Source organism: Ochotona princeps, chromosome 15 (assembly GCF_030435755.1).
Source record: "Ochotona princeps isolate mOchPri1 chromosome 15, mOchPri1.hap1, whole genome shotgun sequence".
Taxonomy (NCBI): Eukaryota; Metazoa; Chordata; class Mammalia; order Lagomorpha; family Ochotonidae; genus Ochotona; species Ochotona princeps.
The window spans coordinates 40472055-40485697 of record NC_080846.1 but is presented as its reverse complement, the minus strand read 5'-3'; positions in this window follow the sequence as shown (position 1 = coordinate 40485697).

Here is a 13643-nt window from a genome sequence, read left to right as displayed (position 1 = left end):
CATTTTATCCAGCTTATAAAAGAGAGCTCAGTCTTTAAAATATAGCATAACTGTCAAATATTCTACCACCAGCTAAATCATCTCTAATGCAGCCTGTATTTCCAACTGTCTATGGACATCTCCATGCTGTCATCTACAGTCAAACATTCAAATCCTTTAGTAAAGCACACAAGTTCCCTTAAGTGACACCCCTAAGTGTGAAGCCTTATCCTCTGCCATAGTCCCCCGTACCCTGAGACTGAGATAAGCATTGCATCATCAGTAAGAAAAGCCTGAATGCTAGTACCAAACTAGCCCAGATTAAAATTCTAACTCCATTGTTTATGAGCAGCATAGATATAGCCAAATTACCCAGCCCATGGAGCCTAATCTGTGAAAGGCCTGTGAGAACTAGATAATACATGTTATTCTAGGCCAGCGTGTAGCTCAACTTAATTGCTCAACAAATGTTGGTTCCTCTCCCTTCCTCTCTAGAAATGTTACACTACTTAAATTTTCTTAAACATGTGCTGACTTATTTTCCACTGAGCTATTTGTGCACATGCTGTTCCTCTTGCCTAGAATGTTCTCGCTTCACCACCCCAGCCCTCATGCCTGCCAGGCACGCTATTACACAACTCTTAAGAATGCAATTATCCAGAAATATTTCCTCAATAAGACTGCACGGCAGTCACAGCCAGGTACTCCTTCCTCCAAACAGTTTTATTTCTCCATCATTTTGTATCATAAATGCTTTTGTCTATCTTCCCCCACTAAGGTGTGACCTCGTTGAGAATCCCATGATTAGGCAACAAAAATGTCATAATTCCAAAGAGACTTCAAACCATTGAGTTAATGCAGGCAGGTAAGCAAATTAAAATATATGAAACTAAATTTGGTACAGGCAAATCATTTACTTGCCATAGTCAATATCAGGAACACAAAGACAACTCAGACACCATCCAGTATTAACATAGATTAAAGATTTAAGGGGCAAGTTAAATTTTTAATTCATAGTTGCAGGAAAGGGTATAAATGTTGCATAAATTTTAAGTTCTTCTTTAAATCTACTATATTCATTGCCAAGCCTTCCAGCATTTGTACATATGCTTGAACACTTTTTTGAAATAAATACCTGAAAAGCGAAAATGAAACTTGTTATTTCAAATAAATGGATGGTCAGGGAAGAACAGAAATTATATTCAATTAATCCAAATATTAATAATGTATTATCAAGGATGTGTATTGCACATCCGCCATCCAACTCCACTATTACAAGATTATTGCCAGCGATAAAAGTCATTCACCCTTTTTCACATCTGGAGGGAAAAATTAAGTGAGCCTCTTCCCTAGTCATTCAAAAAAAAAAATTCCCTCCTGAATCTTACTGGGCCAGTTAGTATACAAGTTCAAACCTGGAGCAATGTCTTTCCCCAGAGGAAAACTATTAAAAAAAAAAAAAACTGGCTTAAATCTGTATTCTTAAGCACTCACAAGCAAGGAAAGTGGTATTCTGCAATTGCATACAGTATATCTGGATTCAACTTGAAGATGAAGTCAAATGCCACAATATGAGAGAGTATGAAAAGACATCGAAAAGTGAAAGATGACGGGCCCAGCGCAGTAGCCTAGTGGCTGGGGTTCTCATCTTGAGAGTCCTGGGATCCCATATGGGCACTGGTTCTAATCCCAGCTGCCTTGCTTCACATCCTGCTCCCCGCTTGTGGCCTGGAAAAGCAGTTGAGGACGGCCCAGGGCCTTGGGACTGTGCACCTGTATGGGAGACCCGGTAGGGAGGCTCTGGGCTCCTGGCTTTGGACTGGCTCGGCTGCTGCGGCCACTTGAGGAGTGAGTCGTCGTGCAGAGGATCTTCCTCTCTGTCTTTCCTCCTCTCTGTGTGTCTGACTTTCCAATAAAAAGAAAATGACAAATAAATCTTAAAAAAAAAAAAAAAAGAAAAGTGAAAGGTGACAACTATACACTATGCTATTACAATTCATAGAAAAATAGAAGAGAAAGGGATGGTGACTCTAGTATAAACAGAAGTCCAGGGAAAGCTATCAGCCTTTAACAGCTTATTACTGGCTATTTTTTACACAGTAAACCTGTGTGTTTTTAAGTCCTTTTTAAAATTAATTTAGTGTTTCATCCCCACCAATAAAAATACATGTTCAGAATATTATAGACTACATACTTGGATCCCTCCAAAATTCCTGAGTTTGAAACCTTAGACCACAACAGGATGGTATTTGGAGGTAGGACCTTAAGGAGGTAATTAGGTGCAGGTGAAGATATGAGGAGGAAGTCCCCCTTATAAAATGAGACAACAAAGCTGTGTGGAGGATTGTGTGTGTGTGTGTGTGTATATGTGTATGTGTATATGTGTGTGTATGTGTGTATATGTGTGTATGTGTGTATTTGTGTGTATTTGTGTGTATGTGTGTGTATGTGTGTATATGTGTGTATGTGTGTATATGTGTGTATATATGTGTGTGTATGTGTGTATATGTGTGTGTGTGTCTTTTCTCACAAGAAAAGGAAAAAACGGTCATATGAACACACAGTGGGAAGGTAGTCATTTACAAGCCAGCAGAAGGCTCCTAATCGGAAGTCAACCATGCTGGAAACTGGAATGAGAATTCCTGTCTCTAGAACGATGAGAAAATAAACTTCTGCTATTTAAGTCTTTAAGTCCTATCCCTAGTCCACTGTTCTTGTTATAGTAACCAGACCAAGTAAGACACAGAATGCGTACAATTTTTTTAAACTAAGATATACTGCGTACAATGTCATTTTTGCTATAGGACTAGCTCTTTATTAATTCTGTCAAGAATCGCAACTATCTTAATTCCTAAAATAAACACCTCAATTTCTCACCCAATAGTTCCAATTAATTCGCTGAAAGTACTTTCAAAAACTTGAAAAACACAATTTATTTCATTAGAAAGTGTTCTTTTTCTTTTCCTTCTCACTCCTAATGTCAATAAACTAAACATTTTTTAAACATGATTAATTGGTTGCTCTTATTTCTCAGGAAAACTGTTACGGAGAAGGAAAACTATACCATTGCAGATATTAAACAACTTAAATGTAATCAAAAATGAAAAATTACACTTCATGTGGATAACTTTTTCATACCCCTAGTCTTTTATTTCTCTACTGCAGCACTAAATAGGTTCTCATTCTCTCTCTCTCTCTCTCTCTCTCTCACACACACACACACACACACACACACACACCAAAGAAAACCTAGTAAGGATAGAATGAACTAAAAATAACATAAAATATTGAGTCTTAATTAGACATTTACTCTCAGAACAGCTTTTTTTCAGAGTGAATGAGCACGCACCTCTTACTTTATTGCCTCTTTTTCTGCCAGTGAAAAATTATCAGACCTGTTTTTCTCAAATGATTGAACATATGTTCTATGGCTAAGGTCCTAGGGTTACAGCGTTGGGGATCTGGAATGAAAATGATATCAAATATCTCACAGTTCCCCTTTTCAATTAAGTACTTTCGCCAAATTGCTACTAAATAGATTGTGATCTTCTCCCACAGTTGAGGAAATGTCCCAGAACATTTTTATAATTTTCATTCCCCTTGTGATTTCCTTCAATCATCAATGCTGAATGTTCTCCTAAACCATCTTTTCCTACAAAAGAGCATTTATCGATAATATAGTCAACAGGTTCAAAGTTTCAGGTGTCATGCAGGATTCTGTCACTTTCATTTCATGTTGCATTATTCATGTTCCACCCTTGACCCAGACTAGGATATTAGGGGAGGGATTACCTCAGCTTTCACACACCTGAACTGTGGAATAGAGTTGGTCATGAGTTTCATACTATAGAAATCCTGACAGGGCATATGACTGCTGTAGACAAAAGCAGTGTTTTTGAGAAAATGATTCAAACCAGAGGGCAAGGCTAATCCTTCTTCTCTCACAGAAAGAAGCAATATTCCTGCCCATTGATACCAGAACATCAGCCTAGAAACACCCTGCTCCTCCACACCAGACAGCCAGCATCTATCTAACATTCCCACTTAGACTCATTCATTAGAGAATGGAGTGTCCTCACAGAGGATGACAGTAGGTTAAGAAAAGTCTACGAATGTTATAAAAGGACATCCCATTCCCTCAATGCACAATTATAAGCTTATAAGATATAAGATCCAGGAGTTTGTTAAAGAGGTTGAGTAAGCTCATGCAAATTAACTATTTAGCTCATGCAAAATTAACTATCTTTATTATTGCAACATGAGACACCCTTGACTTGCAGAAACAGTGGTGTTCTGCAAAGTAAGAGATCTGGGGTTTATGTCCTGATACTTCTGCCACAACTTTCATGATACTGGAGAAGTTCCTCAACATCTCTGAAGCTCAAACTTTTGATTTGCAGAATAGAAGCAATTTCATTTCTCATTCAGGCTTCTAAGAAGACTATGAGATCAGATAGGTAAAAGTTTTGAGGGTCTCTCATGGGCCCAGTACTGTAATACCAATGCTAATGATTGCATACTAGAAGCACATATGGGCAAATACCACATACAGAATCTGTATCATACTCCTGGTACAGAATAGGCTCTTAGTAATGCTTATTTTGTGCATCATAGCACCCACAGGTGCACTATTGTCATGGCCATTATCCCCTTTCACCCAGATTTTCACTTTGTTCACTAATGTTCTGTCATTCATACAATCAAAGCTGATAATGCCGGTGAGGCTATAACCAAAGGTAAATACTATTCAAGCTTTTACTGATTTGAACACTTGGTTTGCTATTTGCAACTTCAATAAAATATACATAGAACTATTTAACGCATTTCAACTCAAAGTAACTTTTTAAAAATGTATTTATTTCAAAGCAGAGTCCATGGAGAAAGGGAAGAGGGAAGGTGAAAGAAAGGGAGGATGTGAGGCAGAGAGCTCTTCCAACCACTTGTTCACTCCCAAAATGGCCACAACAGCCAGACTTGGCCAGGCCAAGCCCAGATACCCACAGCCTCTTCCAAGTTCCCACGTGGGGGCAGGAGCCCAAGCGCTTGGACAATCTGCTGCTGCTTTCCTAGGTGCATTAGCAGGGAGTTGAATGAAAGTGGAACAGCCAGCACAGTTCCTACAGGAGACCCCACCATCACAGGTAACGGCTTTATCCACTATACCACAAACGTCAACCCCTGAGAAACTTTTTAAATGACTTAATTATTAAGTTACTTATTATCAAGGGGGGGGGGGCAGGAAGAGAGGGGTGGAGGAGAGAGAGAGAGAGAGAGAAGCCCAATGCCTGCAATTGCCAGACCAAAGCCAGGAACTGAGAATTCCATCCATGTTCTCCATTCGGGTGACAAGGAGCCAGAGTCACCGTCTGCTGCCTCCCTGAGTGCACAACAGCAGGAAGCCTGAATCTGAACCAGAGGCACTCAAAGACTGATGAAGAGAGGGAAGTGGGGAGGCTTCCTGGGAAGAACAGGACAATGAGGAAAGTATAGTTATTTTCTTGGAACTGTACCTATGAGAGTCATAAAAGGCACTCTAATATGGGCCACAAGCATCCCAAATAGACTCCACTGCTAGGCATGTGCTTGTTCCTAAAGTAATTTTTCAAATCAATTTCTCATACTTCATCAATTTCCCTATCTCACAATAGCCTAGTAAGGTTGGTGTTATAATTATTTTTTTTATTTCACAAGTGAGAAAATTGAGTTTAAAATCTAAGCCAGTAGCAAAATGGCTCCTGATTGCCTAAAGAATAAAGTTGAAGTCCATTCACAATGTAACATCAGGTCGTAAAGACACACTATAAAATCAGAATGGCAAGAATTCAAATTCCACATTTGTTCCATATCTCTTTCTGACCCTGGGCAAGTTATTTTATCTCTCTGTACCTTCATTTCCTTACCTATAAAAGGAAGGTAATGATAGCACCTATCTCAAAAGGTAGCTGAAAGAATAAAGTCAACATGAGTAAAACATTTAGAAGACCCAAGCACTGCTATTATAATTCCATCTGGTATTCAGTGTTATCTGCAGTCTAAGCATTCCAGATGCTTCCATGTTTGCCCTTGCACACATTCTGTTCTCCAGCCATCTTCATTCGCAGCAGACCTAACAAAATGCATGGTAGATGTTTAATAAATGTTTGCTTGAAAATAAAGGAAGGAAATAAGTTGGAATAAAAAGAGGGCAAAAAAGAGGGATTTTCAACTGAACTTGAACTGTGGTTATGCAACAAGGTGGAGGAATCCACCATGGGGGGAGGGTTTGGGGAGGGGTGGGGAGAATCCCAGGATCTATGAAACTGTGTCACATAATACAACGTAATTAAGGAATAAATAAAAAAAAAAAAAGAGGGCAAAAGTTGTTGGATATCTTCCACTACTTTCATGCCTCATTCCTTCTCTTCATCAGAGCTACTACAGGCTTTTCATTTCCCTCCAGGAGTTTAGAGTAAAATGAATTGTAGCATCAGCAATACCAATTTTTTTTTTTTTTTGCATCTAGTTTAACTTGCCTTTCTCAGATTACTTTTGCTTATCTCATAAACATTTCCACTATAAAAAAAACTTTCCCCACATCATAAACCACCCTTTAATGTTTTATATATATATATATATATATATGTTAAAATTTCATGAGATACATTGAATTTATTTAATTTTTATTCTTGATATGTATGCAGGTATAGAACTGATACCACTGAGGCCATTTGAAAACCTTTAAATGTTAAAAAGGGTTATATGCCATTTCCATGGAGTTTAGCAACTTTCACTATCCAATGCTGAAAAGAAAGGGGGAAAAACATCCTGAACACCATAATTTACCTAATTTTCGTCTACTTTTTAGAATTTCTATCACATGCGGAAGTTGATTTTGATCATGTCCTTTAAGGACACATTTCTGACATTTTTATCAGTATTAATCTTCTTTCGCATAGTCCCCATCCATCATATAGTATTAGATATGTAATCAAGTATGTAAAAAAGGTATCTCAATGCTCTTTTACTTTTTCCACCACAAATGAGATTACATTTGGTCCTATGTGTTAGATGAAACAGAGAGTCTTTGTGTATATGCACAGTACTCCAGAAGGACAGCCTAGAAATTCACTGAAAGTGGTATTTTTCCTAGGCATGCTATAGAGAAATTAAGTAAACTGTAGTAACATTCCCCTGGTGGAGAAGACAATACCCCGTGTTGCTAGAGTTGAAATTATGAGTGTAAAACAATGGTTATATGTTGACTGGTCTGTCCTACTATGGCCTTCCAGTAAAGGTATGGACAACTCTTTCTCACAGTTATTTACTTTACTGTCTAGTAGAAACGCCATGGTGTCCTTCAGTAAGAAACTTATTTTCTTCTTTAAAATTTAGTCCCTAATCTAAGATTTAAAAGGAAAGGGGGAGGTACCAGAGCTTACTTCCTGGAGGCCTGCTTGACTGAACTGGTTAGGTAGTATTTTTTTTTTTTACAAGGGAAATCAGAGTGTGAAGGTAATGAAATATTGTGATTTTGAGGACACAGCAAGAATAAAGGTCTCCTTTCTTATACTTTCTCCATTTAATCATCTAAATTCAATCAAAAGTTTAGGTTTCAAGGGTTGGAACTATAATTCCACATGGGAGTGAAGTTTTAGATGAAATTTGTCTAAAACAACAAATATATTTAACTAGTATATAATTTTAAAATAATTTTCCCCCCAAATTTTCATTATTGGAATGAAATAATTACAGTAGAAAACTCACAGAGTACACTGCAAATAAATAAAGTAAAGCAAAGAAAGCAGGAAGGAAAAAAGAAAGAAGGAAGAAAGGAAACAAAGAGAAAACTAAACAGAATTTCAATTAATCACTAATTTATCAGAACAAATTAAGGGGGCAGGAAAGGGTGGAAATAAGAAAGCTAAAATTTTAACACTTCCTTTCCAGGACTAGGTTCCATTAACCCTTAAACAGCCATCCTTTAACTTTATAATAAGGTTGTGATTAGATCGATGAAAATATTGCAAATTGGAAATGCATTTCATATACCAAACCTACACAATATCTTAGATTAGCAATCTATTATGTTACAGATCTTTGGTTGTCTTCCTTTTTAATGGCAAGGATGACTGGAACCTGCATTTGCTATTGCTGCTTGGCATCACAAGAGAGTACCAAACACTGCAGGCACAGAAAGAAAGGTCAAAACTCAAAATCCTAAGCATAGTTTCCGCTGAATGCTTGGCGCTCACACCATCCATTTGCAGGTCAGTGACTACCTGTATTCCTAAGATACAGTATCTATAAAGCCTCATCTGTTTTGTTCCTTGGCGATTTTAATGTGTGACACAGGTAACCATGCTCTTCTCTCCACAGCTCTCTTGGGAAGAAAAAAAGCTTACCCATTTCCCTCCTAGGTAGCCCAGAGCGAAAAATACAGAGGAAAAGAAGAAATGAGAATGGTCTCAAGTAAGGGAAGAACGAACAAAAAGGGAGGAAAAATAATGAAATTTCAATTGTGTGATGGAATACTTGAAAAGCAACTGCCTAATTTTCACAGTGGTAATACAATGGCCAATATTGTCATATAACAGTGAGTTGACCACATGATCTCTGAAACCATAAAAGGGAGCCCTCAGGGACGCTTACGTCTCATGTCTTGTGAGCTGTAAATGGGTACAGTGAGCTTGCTGACTTCAGGTAGTACATGACTGAACGCTCAGAACTATTCTGGGGATTATGTTGATGTTGAAATCTTGCCAGTCAACTTTTAAATAGAAAGCTTGTCTGGTCTATTTCCTTACTCATTAAACAATCTACCCCTTCACAAGCAGTCTGAATGTACCAATTATCTTGATTGGACCTACACAGCATTGTCTATCTTCACGCTCGTAATGTCCTTGATGTCAAGATGGGTCCCTACTAGACAAGGATGCAAAGCAAACTTGTTGAACTTCCCACTGAAATAAGATAGCAAATTAGATTTAATTAAAAACTTGCCCACAAAAATAAAGCCTTAGTTTTTAAAATGATAGTCATGAATGGCAGTTTCCCTAGTAGAAATGATTAGGGATTCACTGGTTCCCAAATGAGAAGTTGGAAACACTCCAAACCCATAAAAACCTGACTGGTTAGATTTTTCAGCTTGTTGGAACCAAGGAATGTTTCTGGAATGTGAGAACTGAACCAGAAGTAGTTGGTCACCCATAGAAACTCCCTTGTCATCTCCCTGCTTCCTCCCGCAGACTTGGAGCTCACTGACAGTCTTAAGCAATTCTCTAGAATTGAGTTTCTATTTTACATTGTAAACAACGGTTTCTATAACCTGTCCCTCCACTGTTCCAAGGAAGAGATGTGTTATTCATTGTCACATCCTGGAGTTCTAGAACATTGCATGGCACGTTAGAAAGACCAGGACTGAGCCAGGTAAGCTATGGGACTGTTGATACTTTGCTGTTCACAACCTGAATGAGGACTGTGATACCTTCACTATAAAATTCTATTTTCTACACAGTGTTCAAGTCTCAAAGCTCCCTAAAGGAACTTACCTTGGACATGAATAGAATCCTTTTAAAACATTCCCCTCTTCACATTTAACTATGTAGGTTTTTAGAAGACACTGGCCTACATTGGCTAAAGGAATGGTTAAGGAGTCAGACCACCTTGTATTCAAACCAAGTCTCGATAATACACGAGTTCTGTGTCCTTAAACAAGTCCCCAGCTTCTCTTTATATCACTTGCCTCATCAGTGACTCTTACTGCACAGATGGGAGGATCAAATAAGAAACCTGGATGTAGACTATCTGCTAGCTTTATGTTAAGAGCCTACCGTGGAAGAATTTTTTTCTACTTTGCATTATCTAAGCACCAACCCAGCAAAGATGCAAATAACTAGAAAATGATGTATATATAATAACATCCCCTAAGTCCTTTTAAATTCCTGAAGTTCTATGAGCTTTTATTTTTACACCAGATATCCACTCTGATAATTACAACGATCTACCTATTCCTATAATGAGGACAATAACCAAAGGCAACAATCACCAGAATTAACTATGCCAATAGCCATGGGCTGGAGGTATACTTACCTCTTCACTCTCCCCCATTTTACTATTTAAACTTCTCATTTCATGAGCCATTTATTCAGTTTTCATTGAACTTTTCACAAACCAAGAAATCACTGGACTTGGTTCAACAGCTATAAAACTTTACTGCTCTCTCTTTTATTGCATAATGATCCCTAGGAGTTAACATTTCACTTTTCTTCTAAAAGAGGGGATTTGCTTAAAGGAAGAACTCTCATTATTAGTAGTAATGTTGTTAAATCCAGTACTTTATTGCTCTTCTAAGAATTGATAATTTATCTGAACAAAGTTTGAATCATAAGAAAAGCACAGGTTATTGGTATAATACATTCATCTGAACAAAGTTTGAATCATAAGAAAAGCACAGGTTATTGGTATAATACATTCTCTCCATCACCTTCTTGAGGTTTCTTTCCTCTTCTTTCTTCTTCTTACTTCTAATTAAAGCTTTCATGTTTATTTACCCAAAGATTCTATTCTTCCATGGATAAATTAATTGGAAGCAATACAATATTATACTTATTTCATAATAAATGTTCATGGTGATTTACAGTGCTATTATTTCTTCCAAAATGATCAGCATAAATCTGAATCTAAGATGCTGCCACAATAGGTACTTACAATGTAGTACCACACATATGGATTCCTAAAAATAAACATAACCTGCAAAGTCACATGCTAAAAATAATAAAGTATAAATAAAATAATTAGGAGAAAATTTCTCCATATTCGCACAATTTTGAAAATTTCAAAAAGATGGTGGTAGTACTCCAAGAAGGTAGTAGAACAGGTTTTGAATTTCCTTAAATAATTCTTACTTCAAAATGAAATAATTACAATATCAAAATGTCAACAACAAAATGAAGTGCCCGGATGCATGCTAAATCACAAAATCTAAAAAAAAGAACAACTGTGATAGTATCTGTGTTCCCAAAACAAAATGAAGAGTGTAAGAGAAAATAAGTATGTAACTGACATTGTCTATAACAATAAGGACACACAGCACAATTAAAACTGAAAGAATGAGCAGCCACCTGAAAAGGTGAAAAGCTGCTGATTATGTCATAGCTATTAAGAGCTATTAAGTAAGACCGGTGCAGTGGCATAGCATGCTAATCCCCCCTTCAGGCACCAGCATCCCATAACGCTACCTGTTCTTTCCTGCACTACTCCTCAATCCAGCTCCCTGTTCGCGGCCTGGGATAGCTGCAGAGGACAGCCCAAGGCCTTGGAATCCTGCACCCATGTTGAAACCTAGAAGAAGCTACTGGATCCAAGCTTCAAATTTACTCAGCTTAAGCCACTGGGGCCATTTCGGGAGTGAACCAGCAGATGGAAGATTCTTTCTCTCTCTCCCACTCTGCCTCCCTCTCTGTAGCTCTTTCAAGTTAAACAAATAAATATTTAAGAGAGAGATTAAGTTAAATCATTTAAGTATTTATTAAACAGATGCAAAACATCTGCTGATAAAACTATCTTACTGGGAGCTCAACAAAGTCAGGGATAGAGAAGGTTTGAGTATGTTTTAAAATGTAAATAAAATATAAATATTAGAACAAGAGGGCAAATCTTGTGTATCAAAAATATATACTTACAAATTAGGGAAAGGAAACCAATGAAACAAAGGAGCATCTAGGAAAATACATTCTTAAGTGAAAAAAGCAAAATTAGACATGGGGCACACAGATTGCATAATTAATTAAGAAAATTTCAACAGCAACAAGAGCAGCAAAATAAACAAATAAATAAATATAACAATTCAAAAAGGGATAGCTCAAAGACGGAAAGCTTCTTCTCATGTTCCTTGCTTAGAATATTTATCCCTAGAAATACTTAGAGTAATTCCAAAATAAATTTTTTAATTTTTTAAATGAAATGCAGATAAAGTAAGTGTACTTCTGTTTACAGGCATGGTCAAAGTTACAGAAAAATGGCTATTTTAAGTGATTTTAGATCACAATAATTTGACTGGCATCCCAGATAGGATATACTTGAGGGCCAAAACAAATTGGAAAAAAAAACATGTTTTTAAAAATTTTCAGGTGCTAATACTGTGATGCTGGTATTAGTATTACTAATACTAGGCTTTATATGAATATGGTGGGAAAAAATGAAAAAATATGTAACATTTTAGTTTAAAAAAAGGAGACAGGAGAAATTACATAAAAATAGTATTCCTTTATTTTGAGCTGGAATTACGAATTCATGCTATAGTTTATCTTTTTAAATAGATATTTCTTAAAATTTTACATTGTATGTCCCAAGATCCCTGCTTTAACAAAATCCACAGATGCTCATGTACTTGGTATATAGTACTGTATGTAGTATTCACACATAGCTACAGATGTCCTCCAAGAGCCTAAAAATCATCTCTGAATAACTTACAACATCTAATACAATTTAAGTGCTTTACAACAGTCACTATATCATGTTGTTTACACAATGATCACACACACGCTCACACACATACACACAAAGGCTGTGCATGTTCCCTACAGACACACGTCCTCCCAGACAGAGACATAAGTGGAATGCCCAGCAGGGTTGTCTGGCCTGCTCCTGTCAGGTAAATGTGCTGAGCAGTTAACTTATTGATGAGCTGTATTGATAAACAATGCAGAAAAACTGAAAAAACAAGAATGGTTTCTCTAAGGGCTTTAACTCTACTTCAGACAGGACCTAATCTGGGCATCAGTGTATCCCCATCAGTTAAAGTTTTCTTTTTAGAAAATTAATTTTTAATTAACTAATTAATTAATTATTTTTTGGAAAGTCTGATATACAGAGAGGAGAAAAGACAGACAGGAAAATCTTCTGTCCGATGATTCACTCCCCAAGTGGACAATGGCCAGAGCTGCACCAATCCGAAGCCAGGAGCCAGGAGATTCTTCCAAGTCTCCCACATGGGTGCAGGGTCCCAAGGCTTTGGCCTGTCCTCGACTGCTTTCCCAGGCCACAAGCAAGGAGCTAGATGGAAAGCAGGGCCACTGAAATTAGAACTGGCGTCCATATGGGATCCTGGCTCTTGCATTGCGAGGACTTCAGCCGCTAGGCCACTACGGGGGCCCAGATTTTTCTGTCTTCTTTACATCCATCTTTTTTTTTTCACTAAATTATTGTTTTCTTTCTTTTTACCTGTTTACTTTTGTTCTTTCATACAGCCTGACTGTATCTGATGCACTATTAATGTTCACCAATATATAATTCTTCTTTACATTTGGTTAGACACATAATTACATTTTCACATCCCTTTGAAATTAGATGTGGGTATATGACTAGTTCTGGCAAACTAAACGCAAATGACAGCTTGGACCAAGATGTCCGTGGCTCATGTTTGCCTGAATAGCTTCTATCTTCCCTACTGTAGCAAACGCTGAAGCTTAGTGATTATGATGGCAGCCTCCTTCACCCCATGTGACCGTGAGACTCAAAGTTGTCAATGATACCACGAAGGAGAAATCACTGAGATTTTCAGAATGTTATCACAGCATAATCTGAAGTGCTCTGACAGATACAAAAGAAGGAAGACACTAACCAACACACGCAGTTCCTACGGATGTTTATCATGTGATCCATTTAACACACATTTTGTAACTTTT